This window comes from Thalassophryne amazonica, chromosome 3, assembly GCF_902500255.1.
Source record: "Thalassophryne amazonica chromosome 3, fThaAma1.1, whole genome shotgun sequence".
Classification (NCBI taxonomy): Eukaryota; Metazoa; Chordata; class Actinopteri; order Batrachoidiformes; family Batrachoididae; genus Thalassophryne; species Thalassophryne amazonica.
In genome coordinates this window covers 65,635,676-65,662,672 of record NC_047105.1, presented here as the reverse complement: position 1 = coordinate 65,662,672, position 26,997 = coordinate 65,635,676, and the positions used below count along the sequence as shown (strand labels likewise).

Here is a 26,997-nt window from a genome sequence, read left to right as displayed (position 1 = left end):
AAAAAATACAAGAATAAACTATTGACAATAATTAGGAAACAAAAAAAAAGATTATTATAGTAAACAATTAAATAAGAGTAAAGATAATATGAGGGCAACATGGGGAATTATAAAAAGTGTGATTGAAAGTGATGGAGCGAAAGCAACTTTTCCAAATTACTTTGTCAAAGAAAATAAAGAGATATATGACATAAAAGAAGTGGCAAATGGGTTTAATGATTATTTTTCAAATGTAGGATCAAGTCTGGTGGGAAATAAACCAATAGTAGAAGATACATTACATACACTTGTAAATATGGTCAATAGTATTTTCCTGGACAATGTGGAAAAAGATGAAATAAGAAATATTGTAAAAAACTGTGTAAGCAAAAGATCAACTGACCATGAAGATTTAGACATGATGACTGTAAAAAGTATAATAGAAACTGTTATTGAACCATTCACTTATATTTGCAATCTGTCTCTGTCAACAGGGATTTTTCCAGATGAAATGAAAATTGCCAAGGTAGTCCCATTATATAAAAATGGAGACATACATAATTTCTCTAATTACAGGCCAGTATCATTGCTTCCACAGTTTTCTAAAATTATGGAAAAAGTTTTTGTGACAAGGTTGGATAAATTCATTGAGAAACATCATATTTTAAATAATGCTCAGTATGGATTCAGAACAAAACATTCGACAGCTATGGCAATTATGGAATTAATAGAGAAAATATCAACAACAATGGAAAATAAGGATTATTTTGTAAGTATTTTTATTGACTTGAAAAAGGCTTTTGATGTTATTGACCACTCAAGATTGCTTCACAAGTTACAACAATATGGAATAAGAGGTATTGCACATCAGTGGGTAAAAAGATACTTAGAAAACAGAAAACAGTTTGTTCAGATAAATAATATCAAATCAGAATTGTGTAATATTACTTATGGAGTACCACAAGGATCGGTACTTGGACCCAAACTGTTTATTTTGTATATCAATGATTTTGTGAATGTATCTAATGTGCTTGGGAGCATTTTATTTGCTGATGATACAACACTGTTTTACTCTGGATCAGATATACAGGAAGTAGCACAAGTGATAAATACAGAACTGGAAAAGGTTAAACATTGGTTTGATATAAACAGACTGTCACTAAATATTAATAAGACAAATTTCATATTGTTTAAGGACAGAGCAAAAAAAATAACGTCATTACAAATAGATGGAATGAATATACGAGTACAAAGGGTAAAAGAAACGAAATTTTTAGGAGTCATGATTGATGAAGATCTTACATGGAAGTCACACATAAATTACATAAAAGGAAAAATAGCGAAAGCCATTGGTGTTTTGCATAAAGTAAAATATTCATTAAATAGTTATGGTTTATTAACATTGTACAATTCATTGATTTTCCCATATTTAACTTATTGTGTAGAAATCTGGGGATCAACATATACAACTTATATACAACCTTTGTTTATTCTGCAGAAAGGGGCTTTAAGGGTGATTAGCAACAGTGGTTTTAGAGATCCATCTAATCCATTGTTCATTAAGTACAGGGTACTTAAATTTCGTGATTTGGTCGATTTGAAAATATTACAAACAATGTACCAAGCTAATAAAAATGCTTTACCAACAAACATTCAAAATATGTTTGAGAAAAGAGTAAGTAGTTACAAATTGAAAGGAATAGAAGTCTTTAGAAAACCAAGATACAGAACCAAAGTAAAGGAACGGAGTATTGCAGTAAATGGTGTAAAATTATGGAACAATCTCAACAAAGAAATTAAAGAATTAAGGTCACTTAATTATTTAAAAAACGTATTAAACTAGATGTATTAAGTAAGTATGAAACTATGAAATAAGTCAGTGGGCTGTAAGGAAGTCAAAAAGGTAATTTGTTAATAATGTTTAAAATGTTTTAAGTTTAAAAATGTAACCTGTCAGAGATGTAATCTATTAAATAATAGTCATAATTATGAAATAAGTCAGTGGTATGTGCCAAGTTAAAGAAATACAATCTGTTAAATAATGTCGAATAATGACGCTGGATATTGAAAGACTGTATTGTAAAAAGGGGCAGAAAATATAAGACTTGTTCTTCTCTCTGCTCCTTTTCATTCTGGTAATTGAGATGCTTTATTTCTGCTTTTCTGTTTTTTGTTTTGTTTTTTTTTTCTTTTAAATGAATGAAATAAATAAATGAATGAATGAATTAATGAAAAAAATGAATGAATCTACTGGTACCTTGTTTCCCATGTAACAATAAGAAATATACTCAAAACCTGGATGAATCTTTTTAGTCACATAGCACTACTATTATTCTGAACACTACTGTATTTGCACAAAAACAATAAAGTTTATCAGTTTGAACATTAAATATCTTGTCTTTGTGGTGTATCCAATTGAATATAGGTTGAAGAGGATTTGCAAATCATTGTATTGTTTTTACTTACATTTTACACAATGTTCCAACTTCATTAGAATTGGAGTTGTACATAATATATGACAAAGAGGATATATTTACACACAAACGAAACAGAGTTTTGCAGCTAGCTACCAGCCTGTGACGTCATCATTCTAACGTCCACGAAATAACTTAAGAGGTGTTATTAGGTTTCAAAAATGGTGTTTTCAGTTTTAGAAGTGTTTATTTCTCATTAACTTCTACATAATATGTGAGAGACCTGCATATAAACACAAAGCAAAGCGGTTTTGAGACCAGCAACTGATGTCATGGTGCAGCTCTACTCTGATTGGCTGTCATCCCCTGCCATTCAAAAACAAAGCAGAACAGATTCAAACAGAATGTGACTTTTTAACCTCTTAAAATACCTCTTAAAATATGTCAAGGTTAGCATCTTTGAACTTGTCCCAAGGTTTGTGTCCTAAGAATGTTCCCTGTGAATCTGAAGACTGTGGCAGTAATAGAACTGGACATATGCTGTACACAGACAGACAGACGGACGGACGGGCACCAGGTCTCTGCAATACCCAATGGCCATGTGTTGGCCTCGGGAAAAAATTAAGTCCTCTCTCTCCCTCTTTCGCTGGCTCTCTTGCTCACTCCCTCTCCCTGTCTTGCTCTCTCTCTCTCTCTCACTCCCTCTCGCTTGTGCTCTCTCTCTCTCTCTCTCTCTCTCTCTCTCTCAAGGTCGTTCGCCATTTTCCTGCTGAGTGAACATTTTGGAAACACAAAGCCTTTCAACTTAAAATAACCCATAAATTTCTAAATGTATCATCAATGATGCTCACACGATGAGCTCTGGATTAATACTGGAGGATTTTAATGTGAGGTTTTTTTGCCATTCAGCGGAGAGAAAGTGAAACTCTGTTCAGCTCTGCTCCTGAGTACTGTGCTCAGGAGCTGTTGTTTGGTAGTGTTTCACAACCTCAGGACACTGAAGTGGCTGATTTTTTTTTTTCAGCAACCATTCCGGTCATTTTTCAATAAATCCGTGCTCGGCGGCATAGACAATTTGAACCCAAGAGCCGGGCAGAAATTTGCCACTACCCGTGGTTTAAAACCCTCGCCTGCGGTGCGTGGTAGAAACAGCTTGGCTTCAGCTCAGAAACCTCCCCCTCATCTCCTCACGCTCGCGCTGAGCAGTAAACAGAGCAGAGAGCAAGCAGCAGCAGTTGAGAGGTTTCACAGACGTGGCTTTCTCCAGTATCGGAAAAGGCCGCAGGGTGGATCTGTATTTTACGATACTTGAATTATGTTGTTATCGGAAGCAAATGCCGATAATGGATCGGATCAGTCGCAACCTTACTTCACTCTCTTGCAAAGATATTAGCATTACCAAACATCTCTGTCCACCAAATTCCATAAGCTCTTCCCAGTCTCTCAATCTCAAACACCAAATATTCAGAGACATGAATGTTATTGCTAATTGACAGCAGGCCGTTTCACCGCATACACATACACTTCTGATGGCTAAGACTACAAAGCCATTGGAGGCTGCTTGGGACTCTGGCCAGGGTGGTCGCATCTCCTCTTCTCTCCTCCTCTATCTCTGCTCCAACCTTCAAAGTCGCTACTTCACCAGACTATGAATTCTTCAAACTATATTGGATTAACCATGGAACTGATCAACTGGTCTCTGAACGCTACTGGCACCATTTTTTCAACAAGGAAATCAGGGCTGGAGGATCCTGCATGCCCAGATGGAACCTACCCTGCGGGCTATGTTCTTGACACCTGGGAGAAATGGCGTGTCGCGTGCGTCGAAGATTTATTTATATTTGGTTTTATCGTAGGAGGGCTGGTACTTATTGGTTTATGTGCTGCCCTGACCTACCGGAGAATTGGCCAGACGGCTGCCACCAGACCCACGACCCCTCACCTGTCCATCATAATTAATGAGTTGGGAAAGGCGATACATTCTCAGACTACGTTAACCCTTGAACTCAGATATAAGTTGGATAACATCTCAGAGCAAATGTATGCCTTGCAAAGAAAGATGTCAGAGACCAGGGAACACTCATAAATTGGATTTGGTTGCTCAGGAGAGCTGCAAATGTGTTTTCTCTGCTCAGCCCTAAACATGGCAGGCTTATCAGCCTCCGAACGTCAAAACGCCTCTGTGTTTTCCTCCAGAATTTATACGGCCTTGATGAACCATTCGGCTGCCTGCTTATCTTCTGCCGTCCCCGACAGTCTGATGTTGTCATTGTAACTCCAGACCTTATGCACACACTGACAGTAACTGATACAAACTCATCTGACTGATACGAACTCATCTGCACACATGACGATGCACACCCACACCACACACAGCAGGAATATCTGATTAGATTATATTTAGCGATAAGTTTTTAGGCAGTTTATCGGTTTAGCGTTAAAAAAGATAACTTTTCAGTTAGCTGATTACCAGTTATCAAAGCTAACTTTTTGGTTAGCTGTGCCCACCACTGCTAAAAACTTATCGGAAGCTACAGATAACCGATAACTTTCAATTTTGCCTCAAATACGCTCTCAGCTACTAAGAAGTTGATTTTGAGTTTAAACACCGCCAAAGCTTCGAACAGAACCAATGGCGATCACAAACCCAAACAGCCAATGAGCCAGCGCTTCTGTCTTTGTGCACTCTGCCCCCTGCTGTAGGGAAGCGACATTTACCCTGACAGGATACAGTGGTCCAGCGATGAGGCAGAGGTCTTGAAATGGAAAGCAGGTTTGAATTATGGTTTTGCTTTATAAATAAAAATATTCTGGATAGAATAACTACATAACACATATCTATTAATTTTTAAATAATGCACTAATTCTGAAGATTTGAACATTAACACACACAAGCCCAAAGGGATTATGGGTAAACTAAGCCTCCGCTCATACTGATTGCTTGATTCATTCATTTTATGTAAAAACCAATACAAGTGAATCAATGTAACGTGTTGGTGTTTACAAATAAATGTGCTTTTGTAAAATATGTCATTTTTTCATTTGTATAAAAAAAAAAAAGAAATTTTCAAGATCCCGCTAGACAGTGCCTAAGCGCACGCATGATGACATCAGAACTCTATCCGGTTAGGGAAACAAGGTTTCTTTCCATAACAAGAACTGTCAAAAAAAACCTTCTCGTGTGCAGTTGGAATTGTGTTGCAACAGGAATCGCCTTTTGAAAGCTTGAATAACGATGTCAGTCGCACAAAGAAATCAAATAATAGTGAAAACATGTTCGGTGCGGTGTCATAACACATCAATCAGTCGCTCTGTGAGGCGTCATAACATCTGATCGGTTAGCGGCTCGGTGCGGTGTTATAACAGATCAGTCACTCCGTGAGGCGTCATGATATCAAGCCTGGTTCACATGGCAAGATAATTAGGCTGATATCGTACCCGATCTTCCCCTTCCGACAATCTTAAGGATGCCCCGACAATCGTGATGACGCTAAATATAATCTTATCAGATATTCCTGCCGTGTGTGGTGTGTTAAGAAGGATGTGAGGAGCTAAATGTGACATGCAGCCAAACAGAAAGCGAGGTGTTTGACCTGGGAATGTTCGTGTGTGAAATCTCTTTGTGTGTGTTGTTTTTACCGTGTGGCTGACACCACACACTGTACAACTAAATCTGTCAGATCTATGATTTTCTTTATCTCTACGTGTGTGGTCTCTCAGGTTTTGAATAATAGATCATTTTAAAATCCTGCGGTCGACAACACTGTGATATAACCGGTTGCCAGTAGATGGCAGTGTTCTATGCATTTTAACGCCGGTTATATCACACGGCCTGAACAATTTAACAGACTTTTCGGCTTTTGGAGAAGCAACCTGGGCTTCTTCTGGCATTTTTACATAAAACAAACACAATAACAACGTCTATAAACCCAGAGAATATATTCACGAAAGTTTTAGGCACAATATACAAAGAGTTTAATGCTGTTGTCCATGTGGCGCCTGATCAGAACGTCTCAAATGCATTTCTCCTGTCGTGAACTTTTACCCATAATGCACTGTGCACACACCATGTCCACACTAAAACCCTCAAAATTAGTGCATTACTTTAAAACTAAAACATATATCTGATATTTTCACTTTATAAAACTTCAGACGTGACGTTAATTTAAATAACTTGTCCGAAATTAGTTTGGTTAAAACATTAACCATAAGTTAAAACCGTACGCCTCTGGATGAGTTAGATGTTATTGCCAGCATGTCAGTATGGAGTCAAAAGAAATGAGCTTTTTCTTTTCTATGGCCATTTCTCCTTTGCCTGGAGAGGATAGAGCCGTTTCTTTTAGAACCAGCTCTTCTCTGTTTGTAGAGGATAGAACTGCGCACCTACTACAAAAAGCTATGTCTGCAAAAATGTTAACGGTCTAAAAATTATCAGACCAAAACTTATCGGAAGATAATTGGTCTGATGATGGTTTTCAAAGTTACCTGAAAAGCTAATCCAATAATGAAAACATTATCTTTGATAATTAGCGGTTAGCGGATTAGCGGAACTGTGCCCATCACTGGTCACAAAACATGCAGATTATAACAGTGGTTCTCAAAATCAATCCCAGATTCTGCACATTTTCTATCTCTACCTGCTCTATTCACAGCTGAATGGATCAGTCAGGTGCACTTGATTTTCTGAGAAAACCAGTTATGTTTTTATACAAGACAATAGATCACATCTTGGCCCAAGTCTAGAGCTAAAATTTCACATCTTCTTTTGAAGAAAATCCTCTGTGCCACCCTACTATGAAGCTGTATAACTTATGATACAACAGGCATAAACTGCACAATGTCCCGGATCTGCAATCACAGCCACAGAAGCCTGAAAGTTTATTCACACCAATGACACTAGGAGAGACTAGTGAAGACTCCGATCAACCGTGACTTACTGCCATCCAGCTCCAGCTGCCCAAACAAATTGCATCTGAACACACTGGAGAGACATCAACTTTACCTGATCTTTACCTTTAACAGTGAAGCCTGAATTATTTTTTAAATCTGTTTTTATTTGATGCGATAAATTAAGATGTGTAAAAGCTCAAAGAGTCTGGTAAGGAAGGAGTTGGAGTACTAACATAGATCAATATTGGGTGCGTGCTTACTGCTTCAGACTCCCTGTCTGTCTTCAGGCTCCCTGTCTTTAGTCTGTGTCCTTGGACAAGACACTTCATATGCATTGTCCCAGTCCACCAAGAAGTAAAATGGATATCAGCATTGGCTGGAGCAGTAACTTGTGATGGACAGGCATGCCGTCCATGGGTAGTGGACTCTCATTTGCTTCACCCTATTGCAGCACATTTAGTTATCTCCACTTGCTACCTCTCTTTAACATAAAGAGCTCTTACAAGTTTTGGATGTTGAACTCAACTTTACAAGATGATTTGAGTTCAACATCCAAACTTGTATGAGCTCTTTATGTTAAAGAGAGGTAGCAAGTGGACATAACTAAACGTGCTGCAATGTTTTAGAGTGTGGTGTCTGGGGATAAGTACCGCCAATATGGGTCTTAGGGCGTGCACAGATGTTAATACTTCTTATAGCATTTTTATCTCCGGAGATTATGTTTTTGCCCCTGTCTGTCTGTTTGTTTGTTTGTGAACTGCCTGGAACCCACAATTTTTCATATATCATTATGAAATTTTTTACAGAGAATTCATATCCTGATAGGCAAGAACTGATTCAATTTTCAAGGTCACTAGGGCAAAGTCAGGAAAAATCTTGGAAAAATCCCTATCCTTTAACACTGAACAAATTTTCAAAAATTCATAACTGTCAAAAAAGATCTAATTTCTTTCATATTTCAGAGTGTTAGGATGGTGTCCTTTATGGACTGCCAAAGTTTGATCCAGATCTGATCCAGATTATAAATATTGTGATCACTTAAATTTAACATTGAAAACCCCATTTAATGAATATTTTACATTATATCTTAATCAAACATGCCCCATATTGAAAAGTCCATTTGGTGTACATTTTGCATCATATCTCAATCAAAAGCACCTCAATCACTCTCATTTGCAACAATTATGTGAAAACTGGCACTCTCAATGAATAGACTACATTTGATCTACATCTGATCCGTATTGCGGATTTAGCAGATATTTGAGTTTAACATTGAAAAGCCTTTTGATCTATATTTTGCATTATATAACGGCTGAGTGGATCCTTGTCATTTGAGTGGTGCTTTTGTGTGTAATATGACATGGATTACTCATCCCATTTGTGTTGCATTGCATTTAGAGTGCACTTTTGTTCCATTTAGAGTGCAAATTTGATTTCATATGTTTGGTACCATTGCACTCTGCACACACACACACACACACACACACACAAATTCACACATGCATGCACACACACACACACACACACACACACACACACACACACACACACACACACAAAGCAAATCCATTGCGCCGTAAGCCGTCTGGTGGCTGTTAGCAGGACATTAGAATGAAAAGCTGGACTAATTTCTGACATTTTTTTTTTTTTTTTTTTTTGCTGCACTGAGGAAGTACAGTTTTTTTTCTTTGGAAGTACACGCGCACACAAGCGCTGTCCCGGTTGTGTGAGCATGCGCACTGCACGCACGAGGGACAATGGCACAAGCGAGACAATGATTTGATTGCGCTAAGTGATGGTGCTATTTCTTGTAACACACACACACACACACACACAATCCACTCTGCTGTAAGCCATCTGGGTGCATCAAGAACTGTTCAGATGAAAAGCTGACATGATTTTTGGCTGGACTGAGGAACTACACAAGTCTTTTTTTTAATGGAAGTACGAAGTCAGTGCACAGCATCACCGGACTACAGGTCACAATTTGGACTCCTATTTAAAGTTTGTGGTGGACTTTAGCAGCAGTGGAACACCAAAATGTAAGTTCCTTTTCTGTTTATAAATTAATAAAATATCAAATGACAAGGATCTATTTTAGCCGTTATATAAAACAAATAATGAATGTTTTTACATTCTTTCAATGGAACGAATATTTAATTTGGTGAAAGCTGGAACATACCATGTACCACTCCACCGGAACATACCATGTTCCAGTTTTCACCTCATGAAATATTCATACAATTGAACTCAGAAACATTCATTATTTGTATTTTAGCTTATCAAAAGCCACTTCTAACAGTACTTTGACCTTGAAAATTTTTTCCAAGGTAAAAATTTGTGGAATTGGAAACTAATGTTGGCGGAGGATTGAGCTCTACAGGCACGGTGTTATAATATTTGCTGATTCACTGATCTGACATTTTTTCTACCAATGCAAATTCATCAACTTGTATTACTGTCTGGCTCTAGCATAATCAGATACATTTAAAAATTGGCTTCATCCTGTGTGCAACTGAGTTTTAACTATGACATATCAATACATAAGGCAAACTTTTTGCCCGGGATGACCCTGGCCCTGACAATGAAAGCTAGCATGTGTCTACCAAATACGCAGGGTTGTGATCATGATATTTCTTGTAGAGGTGAAAAGCTGTCCTGCAGAGTAGAAAACCTGAAAAAAAAAACTCTGGGGCTCCAGCACCCAGTGTCTTTTTTCAGAGCATATCTGTTGTGTGGGCCGCCAGAAGAGGAGGTACTGCTGGCCCACCACCAGAGGGCGCCCTGCCTGGAGTGCGGGCTCCAGGCACCAGAGGGCGCAGCCGCCTCACAGGAGCAGCCAGGGTGACAGCTGTCACGCATCACCTGCAACAGCTGTTACCAATCAGCAGGGGTACATCAGCAGGACAACGTCTCCACCTCTTTGCCGAGATATCGTTCTACCTGGAAGGTAACATTCTCAGCTAACTGTGTGACAGTAACCTTTTGTGACTTTTGTGCGTTGTATAACAGACTCCTTTTCCAACGAGAGGTGGAGGTAGTTTTCCTGCCGTGCGGATTGCTGGGTGCAAACGCGCCCACATTTAATTGTTTCTTTGTTCCTCGCCAGCAGTACCAGGTCCGACACGCGGAGGCAGTGGCCACCTGGGAATTCGGGACTTGGCGGCTCCAGTATTCCCGGGGTCTGGTGGCGGAGGAAATCGTGTGGTTCCGGTTCTGCTTTGGACAGACGTCTCCTATCTTCGAGCCTGCCCACACAACACCTTTTGTGATTTGGCTTTTTGTCCATTGTTGTAATCTGTTGTATTTGTTGTGCCCATTCACAACAGTAAAGTGTTGTTATTTGACTTCCTCCATTGTCCGTTCCTTTGCGCCCCCTGTTGTGGGTCCGTGTACCTACACTTTCCCAACAATATCTGCTTTTTTATTTATTTCTCCTGCAGCTGTGCTGAGCATTAACATTAAAGAGCATGTTGCACCAAAATCATAACAATTAAGATTTAGGCTGTTAGTGACCATCTGATGATCCACCTGGATTACTTTGTGCACTTCCGTGACCGGTTTTAAAGTTTACGGCATTCGCAACAAACAGCTAAGGAGACATCCGAAAACAAAGTACTCATGAGTACTCGGGTGTTTCTGATAAGTGACGTCGCAGCTAGAAGCGTCCCAGCGTGTGCTTCAATGGAATGTAGCTGCTAACGTTAAGAATGGAGGCACATATTAATTACAAAGCTGACATAAGTGTGATGTTGTGTTATGACGACTCGTTTTTAAGTGATAACTGTTAATTTTGATGTGAAGGTAAAACCTGTGACTCCAAGAAGGTTTATGTGCACCTGCATGGCCATGAGTCATAAACGCAGCCTGTCAGTAACCATCTCTGCTCCAGCTTCAGCTTTGTGCACGATTAATTATGAGTGTTGTTACCAATAAAATCTAAAAAAAATACATCTACTGTCGGGGGAGAACGAGCATCTTGTCAGCTGCAAAGCGCACGCACACACACACACACACACACACACACACACACAGAGCGAGCTTCGTAGCACACATACACAGCTCCAAATTGACACTCAAAGTAAAAAAAAAATAAATAAAATAAAAATTGAAATTTAGCCACAAAGCACAAAAGGGGTAAAATCCTGAACATGCCAGACTCACCGTCATGTTATGGATTAATTTCCAAATGTAAACTTCACGCGATCAAAGAAGTGCGAGATTGCCGGCTGCAGCTCTTCCTTTCTCTCATTTGTGGCACGTAAAATAACGTCCATGAACTCCTGGAAGTAATGTATTCTGACTTTTTTCAATGTAAGAAATCCATCTCTGTGTCCAGGCAGTCTGTTACAAACAGTGTCAGATGCCCCATGTCCATGTTCACAGCTTTTAGTAACAAACAGCATGTCATCACACTAAAATCTGACACTCTGAAAAAGTTAAGAGTTTTGGGGTAAAGCGGGTCACTTCCTCTCTGTAAATCTGAGCCATCACTTTTGTACAGCAGCTCAGAAGCTTCATTTTTGGACGGAGCAGGTTCATTTCCCTCTGTCTGTCAGTCATTGGGATGTTTCTGTTTTGCTAATAAGGACGTCATACACTGAAAAACGCAGAGGATTGCCGAGTTAAACATTTTCCGGAAATGCACCTGCTAACGCTCAGAGTGAGAGGAATAAAATACATCAGAGATCACTAATTATTAGCACGTGTACAGAGACGCTTACAATCATGAGTACTTTTATGTTGTCTTATGCTGCGTTTACACATAGGCAGGACATGTTACGAATGTCATATCTGCATCATTCTTGGCATATTCCTGACATTCTTAACGTGACTTAACGCATCTGAATAGGTTTCTTAATAGTGCCTGTTGGTGGGTAGGGCTGTCACGATTAGGAATTTCTGGAGACGATTAATTGTCAGACAAATAACTGCGATTGACAAATATATTGTCTATTTTTCTTTCCTTTTTTCCCTTCTTTATATTCTACTATTGTAGTATAATTACACAACTCTGGAAGAACATTTGGCTTCTGTGAGTGGAGAAACTGGGAATAGTGCAACATTTTTATTTTCATCTTCATTTTACATACAGTCCCAACTTTTTCTGATTTGTGGTTGTTTCTGTTGCATTTCTGAAATTGTTTCTCCTCATCAGTCATGTTTTGTGCTTAAACACTACATTAAGCTCAAGATTGAACAAATAAATACCTTTGGAAATTAACAGCTGTTAAAGTTCAGAGTTCTTACCTGCTTTTTGTGATCTGTGCGTCTGAACACCACAGCTTCTCCACGTTCATTCACATATTCTCATTTTTTAAATATGTTTTTAAAGATGTTTGACCATTTATTTCATCTCATGACTCATAAATTCAGTATACGATGCACACATGGTGTAAACAGGGCGGTAACGGCAGAATCACACCGGGAGAGAAAGTTCAGAGAGAAGTAAAGGCAGCTCCACGTTTTGGTTTTGTTTTTTTAACATGTTCACCTGGGTTAAAATCCTCTCTCTGCTCCACACTCACTGCGTGCACTGATGGTTCAGCAGCGTGTCGTGCTTCCATTCAGGAATCTTCCTCACCCACCCCCTCCCTCGCAGTCTGCAGCCTGATGACTCCACGCGCACACACACACAGACACACACACCGACAGCTCCTTCGGTAAACTCCGCATTTTACACGGCTTTGAAGAAGACAGCCACTGTTTTAATCGGCCTTCTTATCCAAACGACAGGACGGATCGCTCCTCACCCTCCATGTTATTGTCCTGCCTTAAGACGAGAGCAAAACAGAGTGAGCAAGACTGCAGCACGACATCAGAGTCTGAGTCATTTTATGCTTTGTGGATAAAATAAATAATTCACGGTAATCGCGAATATGAAAAATAATCGCGATTGGCAAATATTGTAATAATTGTGACTGCCCTATTGGTGGGTGATATTTGTGATTTTCGTGGAGCATGTTTTGGCTGTCAAAAAAATCTTCCACAAATGCCACGCACCATCCTCATTTCGCCTCATGTCGTGGAGGTCGCAACTGAGCATGTTGATCCATCTTGATTAGTGATGATCCTTAATAGAGCGTGACAGCGTTCTTCTCTGACGTGCGCACAATTAAACCCTGCTGCACCACATTCAGTTTCATTGCTGCAGTATGCTGAAGAAGGACCACGCCAAGTCGGCTAAAAGTCTCGTTCCAATGCTCATCAGCACGCTCCTGCAGGTGTTCCACCTGCGGCTGTGCCTGATGTTTGGGAAAATGCGTGAGATGAGAGCCGCAGGGAGCCACACATCTGACTCTCTCCATCTCCTCCTCATCCTCCTCTCTGCACCACTCCACGGCACAGAGCCCAACTAAACATGGAATCACAAAGTTCTTCTGCTGTGGATTTTGAGGAGCAAAATGGAGTGATCTGAATTGTTCAGCAGCTGATGGATGAATATGGGCGTGTGTGTGGAAACAATTCGCCTCATTCACAATGTGACAGAATGTAACGATACGCTGTTACGCGCAATAGGGCAGAACAGTGCAGAACATTATTCTTGGGCGTCCATAATGGTTCCTGATCATTTGCCAGCAACACGTGCCACTAATCGTAACGCATGGTAACAGGTTGCAGCAGTTCCTGAGGACACCTGATGCCTCTGCCTCAAATCATCACATTCATGACTTGTCGTCATTATGTGTAAACGCAGCATTACTAACTGGGACGTTAAAAAACATGAGACATGTCCTTTGATTACAAGATAATTAGTTAAAATGTTTCAAAATGCACCTGCACAATTTTACATTTTGTGACTTTCAGTCAAATAAATGGCTATTTTTCCTGTCAAATATTTCATCTTTGAAGTTTTCTTAAAAATGGTGGTAAATAAAAATATTTCATTGTCATGAACCCAATATAGTGTATCGTCGCATCTTGTGAAGTGAGTGTACTGTCACACCCCTATTATTAAGATAAATACAGGTACAAACATTGATTTTAATAAAGTATGCAAATGGTTAATTTTAAAATCTTTGTAAGATTAATACAATTACTGTACAATTTAAAATCGGTAGATCCCAATCTACTCTCTAAGATTTAAGAGATCGATTAACTCTGACACTTTTAATCAAACTGTTCTTAGCTCTTGTTTATGGAGAGGTCCTGTAAATTTCTGTATTTCTTTTAGTATCATTGCAACACAAAACCAAACAGTGTAATGAGGCAGAGGAGCATGCATGAAATGGATTAACCAAGAGGGAATTATAACATTTAAAATGTATGTTATGCACTATTGAGTCTTGAAACTTGATGCCTTTATGAAACTGCTGTTACCCGATGAACAGGTAACAGCAGGTTTATCACACTGTCAATGAGGAAACACTGAAAACTTCAGTTATAATCTACTAACAATTTACAAAGTGTGGAGTTGAAACCATTTATCAATGGGCGGCTGACAGAAATATGCCACTCACTCATCTTCAACTGCTTACTCCAATTAAAGGTCACAGTTGGGAGGAGTTGGAATTTATCCCAGCAGTCATAGGGCGTGAGGCAGGGTACACCATGGACAAGACGCCAGTCTGTCGCAGGGCCACATATAGACAGACAAACACATTCACACCCACACGCACACCTACACACAAATTAAAGTTTCCAATTTCCACCTAACCTGAATGTCTTTGGATATGGGAGGAAGCCGGATGGAACCCACACAAACACAGGGAGAACATGTAAACGCCATATAGAAAGGCCACAGGTGGGAATCGATCCCATGACGTTCTTGATGTGAGGCAACAGTGCTAACCACTTAGTCACCCTGCTGCCTGACAGAAATATCTGATTTGGTTAATCAGCTAAGAAGCCCTATAATCTTTGGTTAGTTTTTCAAACGTGACATTTTGCTCCTTATAACCTGTAGTGCTTTATTTTCTTCAATGCAAAATTAACTTTTACAGTTTGGACTGCTGCACAGACAAAACAAGTATCCTGAAAATGTTTTTTTCAATTTTTCAATCTTACACAAAACGATAATGCTCATAAACTGTTAGAGTACCAATTAAATATTGTACAGTAAATTACTCACCTTAGTTAAAACGCTTATTTGTTTGCTTATATGTTGATTACATTTTAAAATACAGCCTAAAGTTGTAATTTGTGGCTTTATTATACTTTGCTGCCATATGTTTCAAAGTATTTCCAATATTTTGTCAATTAATTTGTAAATATGAACGTATAAAACAATACTACAACATAATCCGTGTTAAATCGAAAATTTACTGACCTGCTATCATAAATTAGTGCCGAGGTCCGTGTTTATTACAATTGGAATACAGGTGTGCCTATTTTTCTGGCCACTAACCGTACTTATCAGCATTAATGGAGTCTTAACACTTTTACTTTAAAACGTTGGTCTGTTCGCTTAACAAGCATAAAAGTTAGTGTCTTTTTATTTTTTTGTCTGTTTTTCTTTCTTTAAAAAAGTGGTCCTGTTAGTAGTCTTACTCACCCATGTCCTTCATTTTGACAGAGGTGTCGAAAAGAGACTGATTTTTTCGACCCAACTTCAACGCTCCCTTCTTCATGATTACTGATTAAAGCGGTTCCGATACAGTCGTTCAGTTCCGAAGGGCCTGGTGACACATCGTGATACGTTTTTACAATATCTCTGGCGGAAAGCAGGTGAGCAGCGGCAGGTGCTCCGCCGGGTCCGACTAAATCCTGGTTCGAGTGTGAACTTGTAAAACGGGCTGAGAAAATGGAGCTGACTCCACCTCCTCCCCCTGTTACTGGGCCTCCCTGTTATCACCTCTCGACAGGTGAGGCCTCCTCCTCCTCCTCCTGTTCCCAGACATTCCAGCATACAGAGAAGGAGCTCCACCTGTCTTAAGACAATTTATATTCATGCTTTAGAGGGATTTTTTTGCTGTTTTTCCATCTGAAAAGAAAAAAAAATGTCCAGCAACACAAATGAGATACTAAGAGATAATTACTGGATAATAAGTCATAATAATGAGATAGTAAGTCATAAAAATGACATTTAAAGGAATTTGATGGCACCTGCTCACAAAAGTAAGATGTTTGATTGATGATAGCTGTGACTGCCTGCCAGCATAAGGGAACATTTAATTATATATATATATATATATATATATATATATATATATATATATATATATATATATATATATATATATATATATATATATGCTTGGCCTGCCTGTACCTGTGTGTGTGTGTGTGTGTGTGTGTGTGTGTGTGTGTGTGTGTGTGTGTGTGTGTGTGTGTGTGTCTAATCCCAAAAAATAAAAGACGGGAGAGCGATCAGAGCACCACAGCAGCATGTTTGAGTCTGATGCGCTGCTGCACTTGCATTTTTTTGGAGCGTCAGCAGCGATTCACTGATTATCGCCTCGTTTCTGCTTAAAACTGACCTTAGAATGATTTAAGAGGTTTTACTTTGTCATCTGATGGTTAATAATCACATTATTCCCTTTGATCACTTTGGGTGTAGCGAGTCAGACTCAGAGAGTCAGACTCAGACATGCTGCTGTCTGACTCTCTCTCCCGTCTTTTATTTCATTTCATCAATTTTATTTGAGCATCAGGTTTTCAGACAATGCAGACATTTGGTAAGGGAAAAAAAGGAAATGTGTGCAATGCCCAGAAGGAGCAGGCTGAAGCAGAGCTTATACTAGGGAGGGGTGTTATTTCAAAAATTTTTGAAATCTATAAATTTTTGCATGGAATATGGAAATATACATGGAATAAACCATAACAGTATAAATTTTGGGTCATTTGGTTCCAAAAACCCATATGGACGGAGCGTTTGACGTATATGTGCTGTTGACGTAGAAAACCACTCTGCTGCTTATAATTAGTTCATGGCCATGTCATTCTTTACATGTGATGATTATACTCAACTGATGTTCCTGAAATAAAAACTACATAGATTTTGTTTGTTACAATTGATCGTAACATATGTACTGAAATTACTATATATACTATATTAGAAATTACTTATAGGTGCCTGCCCCCATCCCCAGGTGTGTCTAACCCATACCCAGGCACATACACTCACCAAGTGCATGTGCCTACTTATGGACAGTTTGCAGTGTGCTGCGTAAACATAACAAGGTTGCACTACAAATCATTTAACATAAAATGGCATTTCTTTTGAACAGATATATAACATTTGTCTCAATTAACATATGAGGTGTACTTTCACCATGTGTACTGACACATGCATGTGTACAAGCACATTTCTTCAGAGCAAACAAAAACATAATTTCATTTACCTGTGGTTGCAATAAATACAAAATTAAACAATACATCCAATGAGGTGTACTAACACCTATGCATAACAAACGCAAGCATTGGCGCTAGTTAAATAAGATGATGCTGATACTTACGTTTTCCTCTGATTTTGATCATTTGCTTATTCAATAAATATACATCTTTTATACATTGTTTAAACTGAATTGGATTAGTACATTCTTTGAAGTTATCATCTAAGTTATTCCATAAGTTAACGCCACAACATGAGATATATTTGCTTTTTAATGAAGTGCGGTTACACTGTTTTTTAAATTTAAATTTCCTCTTAAGCTGTATCCCCCCTCCCGATCTCCAAATAGTTTTTGGATATTGCCTGGTAGCAAGTGATGTCTTGCCTTAAACGTTATTTGGATGGTTTTGAAGTTCACCAAGTCCCTAAATTTGAGTAATTTTGACTTTAAAAACAGTTGATTTGTATGATCTCTGTATCCCACACTGTGTATTGTTCTAACTGCCTTTTTTGTAACTTGGTCAGTACATCTGTGTTGCTTTGGTATGTGTTGCTCCAAACCTCTAAACAATAATTGAGATAAAGCATAACAAGTGATTTGTAAATAATATAAAGACATTTTTGGTCAAGTATATGTTTAACTTTCCCCATTAGGACCACATTTTTTGATACCTTGATTGGATTTTGGCGATGTGTGGCTTCCAACTATGTGATCGAGAGTTATACTCAGAAATGTATGCTCATAAACTCTTTCAATTACATCATTCTCAATTTTTATTTTTATTTCTTTGTTAATCATACAATTTCTGAGTTAGTTTTGTTTTAGCTAATTTTCGCGACAATTTGTTTCTGTTAAACCATTGTTCCAACTTACCCATTTCATTTATAACTTCACAAGCTGTTGAACATTATCACCCAAGCATAATATTGTTGTGTCATCAGCGAAAAGGACAAATTTTAATCTTTCAGAAATTAAATACAAGTCATTTATGTAGAGCAAAAATAATTTAGGTCCCAGGACAGATCCTTGGGGACCCCACATGTTATTACTTTGTTGGTAGATTTGTTGTCCTCTATTTGTACGAACTGTTTTCTATTTGTTAAATATGATTCAGCCCATTTCAAGGCAATTCCCCAAATCCCATTATTTTTTATTTTTTGTAATAAAATATCATGGTCCAACATATCAAAAGCTTTTTTAAGCCAATGAAGATTATGATTGATATTTGTTTATGATCTATTGTGCTAGTAATTTATTCTATCAGTTCAGTTATAGCTAGAGCAGTTGATTGATTTCCTCTGAACCCATATTATTGATCATTTAATATGCTGTTTTTAATCAATGAATTTATTTAGCCTCACTGTAAAGAGTTTTTCTAAAATTTTTGAAAATTGTGAAAGAATTGATATAGGTCTATAATTTGAGAAATAACATTTAGCCCCATTTTTGTGAATGGGTATCACTTTTGCAGTTTTCATCAAATCAGGGAATTTGCTTTTTGGTTATATAATATAAACGCAACACTTTTGGTTTTGCTCCCATCATGGTGTCTAATCAGCATCTTGGTATGGCACACCTGTGAGGTGGGATGGATTATCTCAGCAAAGGAGAAGTGCTCACTATCACAGATTTAGTCTGGTTTGTGAACAATATTTGAGGGAAATGGTGATATTGTGTATGTGGAAAAAGTTTTAGATCTTTGAGTTCATCTCATACAAAATGGGAGCAAAACCAAAAGTGTTGCGTTTATATTTTTGTTGAGTATATATGGGACATAGGTTTGACAATAACATCAATGACTTTTTTTTAATTATTATTATGTAAAGATCATCACTATTGGTGGATGTTTTACACTTACATTTATTTACTATATCAATTATTTCTTTTTCTTTTGTTACAAAAATAAAAAATGAGCTTAGGTTTGTATACATACCTACATTGACCAGGTTTTCCCTAGGCGTTTCAAATGTTGCTGCTAATTTTGGACCGATATTTACAAAATAATCATTGAATTACAATTTCCTGTTTATCATGTATTTTTAAATTGTTGTTAGTGAAATAGTTAGGGGGAGAACTATGAGTTTGTTCTCTTTGAATTGCACAATTTATAGTGTTCCAGAGACCCCTGACATTATTTTTGCTTTTTTTTTTCAAGTGATATATTATAATACTCTCCCCTTCTAGCTGCCACCTTATCGTGGTGGGGGAGTTTGCGTACCTGGATGATCCTAGGAGCTATGTTGTCGGGGGCTTTGTGCCCCTTGTAGGGTCTCCCAAGGCAAACAGGTCCTAGGTGACGGGTCAGACTAAGGGCAGTTCAGAAGCTACCATAACCACAGGGAGAATACTTTAGGCTCGGACTCATATGCCCAGTCAAGCCTCGACAAAAGTGCGTGTGTAAAATTCTTTGAGTGTTAATATTTTTAATGTGTTTTTCCGGTTGCACAATACATACTGACACCATTGCTGCTCACACCCTGCACATGCACACATCATCACTGCTTCTAACAATAGCTACAGTGATTAACAAATGTAAGTTGTGCTTGTCAAGAGAAATTGCTGTGTTTCCGTCCATCCATACAGCAAAACCTTCTGCATCATAAAACTCAAGAACCACTAAAGTCTGAGATTAAAATTTTTGCATGAGGAATATTGTATACCTAAAGACCTGCATGCCAAATTTGTATTAATTTTGGATTATTCTCAGTCATATTTTTGTTGTTTTATTTTACAGAAGTACTACAGAACTCTATAGTAATGAATGCCACTGGTTTCATCATAAAACCTGTTATGTGTCGGACGCAGCTCGGAGAACCGACCAGCGTTTGAAGGACCCAGTATGAAATAAGCAGAGCACGGTACAAAGGCTAACTGAATTTAATACATAACAGTGATACAAAAATAACAGAAAGTGCGGTCTGGCGTGGTGCGCTCCCAGCAGCGCTAACGGTCCGGAGCCAGAAGCTGTTCGGACCCAAGGACCCCGCCGACACCCCCCAGGTGGCCGCAACAAACCGAGTCTGTGAAAGAAGGAACCATTATGTGAGTCCACACTCTACACACAGAGAGAACACTTAAAGGTGTACAAACAGCAAACACTTCCTGGCTTGATTACTAATCAGCTTCCCAACCTGCAGGCATGGAACATCCAGTTCACAAAACTCCACTGCAGTGGAAGCCGATACATGACTAACATACAGCTCAATATAATAAAGGTGTGAGGGACACCACATTTACTGACTGTATAAATGTTAGTCACAAAAACTAACGTACCTCAGGAAGTGTGCTGACGAGCGTGAGACCTCACCCCCTCCTCTTTCACAGACCGTGCATCAAACCCTGGACGTTCTCTGCATCCACTGATGATGAGATGGCTCCTGAGACGACGATCTCACCCGTCTGGTCACAAGGTCGAGTCTCTGGCAAATACACACTGTGCACTCCAGTCTTAAATGCCACCATGTTCCAATCCATGCAGATGCACCACAGCTGTGAGTCCTGATGAGCCGCAGGTGATCAGCCTCAGGTGATCAGGGTGAGGTCCTGATAAACTCAGCAACACAGCCACTCAGTTCCAAATGCAAGCCACCTGGAAGGAAAAACAAAAGACAGAAACAAAAAGGCAGCCAGGCCCCCCAGCCATACAACAAAAACCTACTGCTTATTCTTGAATAAATAATGTTTATTTCCTAATCAAGTGTTTTAATATGGGTTAAAGTGTAGTTGACACCAAAAAATGTGCACAAATAATCACTAAAAATTATGAAATGTTGATATTTAAAAAAATCCTGAACAATAAAAGATAAGTGCACGGGTGAAGAATAAACAACAGCTGTCTGAAGTCTGCACTCTATTTCAGCCCTCATCAGGAGAACAGGACCTGCTGATTCACACCCAAATCAAGTGCAAACACAATGGAGTTCGAGATGTTTTCAGACGATTTTTTTTCTGGTGTGGAGCTTTTTTTTAAGTCCAGAAAAAAAGGAAAAATATCTTTTGATTATACTATCTGCAATGAAGTAGAAGTCATAGTAAATCTAAGGATCAGATCACTGCATATTTTTTTTCCAGCATATTACCATCTTTTGCTGATATGGGGTTGTACATGAGGACATTCAACCTCCCAAAAACAATGATGGTGAACTTCCACACTGACCATCATTGAGTCCATCATCTCCTCCTCCATCACCATCTGGTACACTGCTGCCACTGCTAAGGACAGGAGCAGACTGCAGCGTATCATCCACTCAGCAGAGAAGGTGATCGACTGCAATCCGCCATCCCTAGAGGACCTGTGCACCTCCAGAGCCCTGATGCGAGCAAGGACGATAGCAGCCGATCCATCTGACCCAGGACACAAACTTTTTGTTACTCTCCCCTCTGGCAGACGGCTGAGGTCCATCAGGACTAAAACCTCAAGACACAAAAACAGCTTCTTTCTGTCCCCAGCTAGACTAATATATAATGCCAGAGTCCCCCATATACCCTGCACCCCCCCCCCCCCCACACACACACACTTCCACAAAGTACAGTTTGATCATCCCTGTACTGTTCATCTGCATGTCTGCACAGCCCCATTTCACCATTCCACTATATCTATTTGACCATAAACTTAGCATTGCCCATGTGTCTATTTGGCTCCTTTACTTCTTACAGAAGTTTTTTTTTTAATTTTTTTTTTTTTTTTACTGTTGTTTATGCACCTACTTCTTACAAAAGTATTTTTTCCTTTTCTTTTTACTGTTCTTTATGTACCTGTCACTTCTTACAGAAGTATTTTTTTCTTTTTTACTGTTGTTTATGCACCTATTACTTGTTACAGAAGTATTTTTTCCTTTTCTTTTTACTGTTGTTTATGCACCTATTACTTCTTACAAAAGTATTTTTTCCTTTTCTTTTTACTGTTGTTTATGCACCTATTACTTGTTACAGAAGTATTTTTTCCTTTTCTTTTTACTGTTGTTTATGCACCTATTACTTCTTACAAAGTATTTTTTCCTTTTCTTTTTACTGTTGTTTATGCACCTATTACTTCTTACAGAAGTATTTTCTTTTATTGTTCATTATGCATCAATGACATCAGATCAAATTCCTTGTACAACCCCAGTTCCACTGAAGTTGGGACATTGTGTAAAATGTAAATAAAAACAGAACACAATGATTTGCAAATCTTTTTCAACCTCTATTCAGTTGAATGCACCACAACGACAAGATATTTAATGCTCAAACATAAACTTTGTTGTTTTTGTGCAAATATTTGCTCATTTTGAAATGGATGCCTGCAACACATTTCAAAAAAGCTGGGACAGTGGTATGTTTACCACTGTGTTACATCACCTTTCCATCTCACAACACTCAATAAGCGTTTGGAAACTGAGGACACTAATTGTTGAAGCTTTGTAGGTGGAATTCTTTCCCATTCTTGCTTGATGTACGACTTCAGTTGTTCAACAGTCTGGGGTCTCCGTTGTCATATTATGCGCTTCATAATGCCCCACACATTTTCAATGGGCAACAGGTCTGGACTGCAGGCAGGCCATTCTAGCACACTCTTTTACTACGAAGCCACGCTGTTGTAACACGTGCAGAATGTGGCTTGGCATTGTCTTGCTGAAATAAGCTGGGACGTCCCTGAAAAAGACGTTGCTTGGATGGCAGCATGTGTTGCTCCAAAACCTGGATGTACAACCTCAATTCCAATGAAGTTGGGACATTGTGTGAAATGTAAATAAAACAGAATACAATGATTTGCAAATCCTCTTCAACCTATATTTAATTGAATACACCACAAAGACAAGATATTTAATGTTCAAACTGATAAACTTTATTGTTTTTGTCCAAAAGTTTAAAAACAATGTTTCTCAACATTCAATTGCAAGGATTTTAGAGATTCCATCATTTACAGTCCATAATATAACCAGAAGATTCAGAGAATCTGGAGAACTTTCTACACATAAGCGGCAAGACAGAAAACCAACATTGAATGCCCGTGACCTTCGGTCCCTCAGGCGGCACTGCATCAAAAAGAGACATTACTGTGTAAAGGATCTTACTGCATGGGCTCAGGAACACTTCAGAAAATCATTGTCAGTTAACAAAGTTCAAGGATTCAAAGGATTCAAAAGGATTCAAAAGGATTCAAAAGAATTTTATTGTCATATGCACAAAGGAACATGTTCCCTGCACAATGAAATGTGTCTACTGCATTTAACCCATCCTAATTGCCAGTTAGGAGCAGAAGTCGCCATTAGGCGCCCGGGGACCAGCTCCAGATGTACATCCCTGCCTGAGCAAACCAAGACCGACCCATAACAAACGACACACACATAACACACAACATAAGCCGGCCCGGTACATAAACACATATAAAAAGCACACACGAGGTAAGGAAGAGAAAAAAACCCTCATAGCCACTGCATTACACAGCAGCAATGAGGGAAAAAAAACCCCATCAGCACAGAAAAACAATAATCACACAGACAAACAAAGACGCAGGACGACAACCGAGATTTGAAAGTCCAGTTCATCAGAACACTCTGGAGGCAGCCTATTAGGCGCCATCAACGGCCTTGTCCGACAATCCTGGAAGGGGGAGGGGCTCAGCCCTGAGCAGTCCACTGTCCACAGTCAACGTCAGAGCTGGAGAAGCTGAGGGGAGGGGGATGACCAGGGAGCGAGGCTTAAGTGTTGATCTTCTTGAGGAGGTTTTTTATCGCAGCGGCCTTGAAGTGCAGCTGCCTGAAAGATTCCACACTTCTGAGAACAGAGTGGCTCTCAATACATCTGAATGTAGGATGTGGTCTTTACTGACGGTCAAAGCGGATTTCCAGAGCTGCAATCCTGCCCAAGATGTTTTCCAGTGTGCGGTTAACACCCGCCGACTGCGCAGCCACTGCCTTCCCAATCGAATCAATCATGTGGGGCAGCCTGGATGGCCCAATTATCGCTGATTCCACCTTCATAATTTTCTGGTAAACCAGCACCATGCCCGCTCCATACAGCAGAAAGCCAGTCACCACCAAGCCAAATATATACACATCTTCGACGTCCTCCACAGAAAGCGTGTAAAGGCACATGACCTGCCATCTCCTCCACGAGTCCATCACGTAACCCATCACATGTGTCCCGGCAGGACAGGTTGGGTCCTCCGCCCCCGAATGTCTTGTGGAAAAAATAGTGTCAATTGCGTTCAGAGACCACTTTAACAGAGCTGCAGCCTCACAGACAACACGCCACAGAAGCAGGAAAGATAAGAAGGGAGGGAGAAGAGAAAAATGCGTCCGTCTCGGCCGAGTGCAAGCTGGCAAAAAAATATATGTCGTTATATATGAAGTCGTTGCTACATCTGCAAGTTAAGACTCTGTCATGCAAAGCGAAAGCCATACATCAACAACATCCAGAAACGCTGCCGCCTTCTCTGGGCCCGAGCTCATTTGCAATGGACAGACGCAAAGTGGAAAAGTGTGCTGTGGTCTAATAAGTGCACATTTCAGATTGTTTTTGGAAATCATGGACGTTGTGTCCTCTGGACAAAAGATGAAAAAGACCATCCAGATTCTTACCAGCGCAAAGTTCAAAAGCCAGCATCTGTGATGGTATGGGGGTGTGTTAGTGGCATGGACAACTTACACATCTGTGATGGCACCATCAATGCTGAAACATACATCCAGCTTTTGGAACAACACATGCTGCCATCCAAGCAATGTCTTTTTCAGGGACGTCCCTGCTTATTTCAGCTAGACAATGCCAAACCACATTCTGCACGTGTTACAACAGCATGGCTTCATTGTAAAAGAGTGTGGGTACTAGACTGGCCTGCCTGCAGTCCAGACCTGTCACCCACTGAAAATGTGTTGCGCATTATGAAGCGCAAAATGCGAGAACAGAGATCCCGGACTGTTGAACAACTGAATTCGTACGTCAAGCAAGAATGCGAAAGAATTCCACCTACAAAGCTTCAACAATTAGTGTCCTCAGTTCCCAAACGCTTATTGAGTGTTGTTAGAAGGAAAGGTGATGTAACACAGCGGTAAACATACCACTGTCCCAACATTTTTGTGCAAATATTTGCTTATTTTGAAATGGATGCCTGCAACATGTTTCAAAAACGTTGGGACAGACAGACCGCTGTCCCATTTGCACAAAAACAATAAAATATATCAATTTGAACATTAAATAGCTTGTTTTTGTGGTGTATTCAATTGAATATAGGTTGAAGAGGATTTGCAAATCATTATATTCTGTTTTAATTTACTTTTTATACAACATACCAACTTCATTGGAATTGGGGTTGTAAGATATTTCCACATAGCCTCATGTGACAGCAGAAGGTAGGCAAAAATGGGTTTGACTCGTCAATGTGTCAAACTAGAAAAGCTTACTAGGGTCTGTACAACAGTGCCACTGGATTACTAGGAAGCTAAGGTAAGCGACTAATGTATAATTAGAACCTTTAAAAAAATGTTTTTTTTATATTTGATGAAGTAAACATGCACACATTTACCTCTGTAGAGATTTTTTTTACCTGTTTACTAGTGACAAAAAGTGGTTTTTAGCTTGTCCCATGCCATTATATTATATAGCCTGATTGTCTGTGACAGGCTGTGTGTTCTAAATCAATACTGGCTAATTAAATTAATTTTCATCCAAAGTGAAAAGATAAGCAACACAACCAAAAATATGACCCAGGTTGAAACTTCCCCATTAAAAATAAAAGTTAAATAAAAGTTTTTTTGTTTGTTTTGTTTGAATGTTTGTTCATCTGTGTTAGATTTATTGTGTCCCATCACAGTAACTTCAGAAGCAGTTTCACATTGAAATGCCTCCATAAAAAAATCAGATGGGCCTTAAATAATAATGCTCAACTAAATGCTTTGTTTTTGCTTGAACCAGGAAGTACTGGAAGTGGTGATGGGAAAATAAAATACCTGTCTGATTCATTGTCAGCGCTATAAATATGTATTAAATCATGCCATGATGTTCGTTTAGGTGATTATTAAACTAGTAGTAATAATTTTAAAATTATAAATAATTTTATTAATCATTCTGCACACAAGGGTGAGGTAGAATACATTGTAATCAGCTCTTTGTGACTGCTGTTTGTCTGTAAAACATAAATATAACTTGATTTAAAGTACTGACTTGAAAATGTTATGTAATGGGTTCCTAGATACTTCCTCAATTTCAATTTAGTTTCTGTTGGCATTGTAATTTTTATGGAGTAAACACAGTTGTTTGACAATAAATGGCTTCACACAACCACTAACCATGAGTGACAAAAAATGTTTTTGTTATTATTCATATTCTCTGAAAAAAAAAAAAAAAAATCAGAAATCAGAAATTCTGCCGGGGCATGTAAACTTTTGAGCACAATTGTACCTGCCAAGTTTGATTAAAATCTGACTGGGCATTGTTAAATTGCCTTGCTAACACACATACAC

At 38.9% G+C, this 26,997-nt stretch overlaps 1 long non-coding RNA gene across 1 annotated transcript; it reads right to left on the bottom strand.

The window, feature by feature from the left end:
• Positions 1-22,646: 22,646 nt before the first annotated feature.
• Positions 22,647-22,934, bottom strand: LOC117507925. The gene is made up of 2 exons (XR_004559890.1): positions 22,895-22,934; positions 22,647-22,857 (listed from the first exon to the last, which is right to left on the bottom strand). It is a non-coding gene; the product is annotated as an uncharacterized LOC117507925 (long non-coding RNA).
• Positions 22,935-26,997: the final 4,063 nt, after the last annotated feature.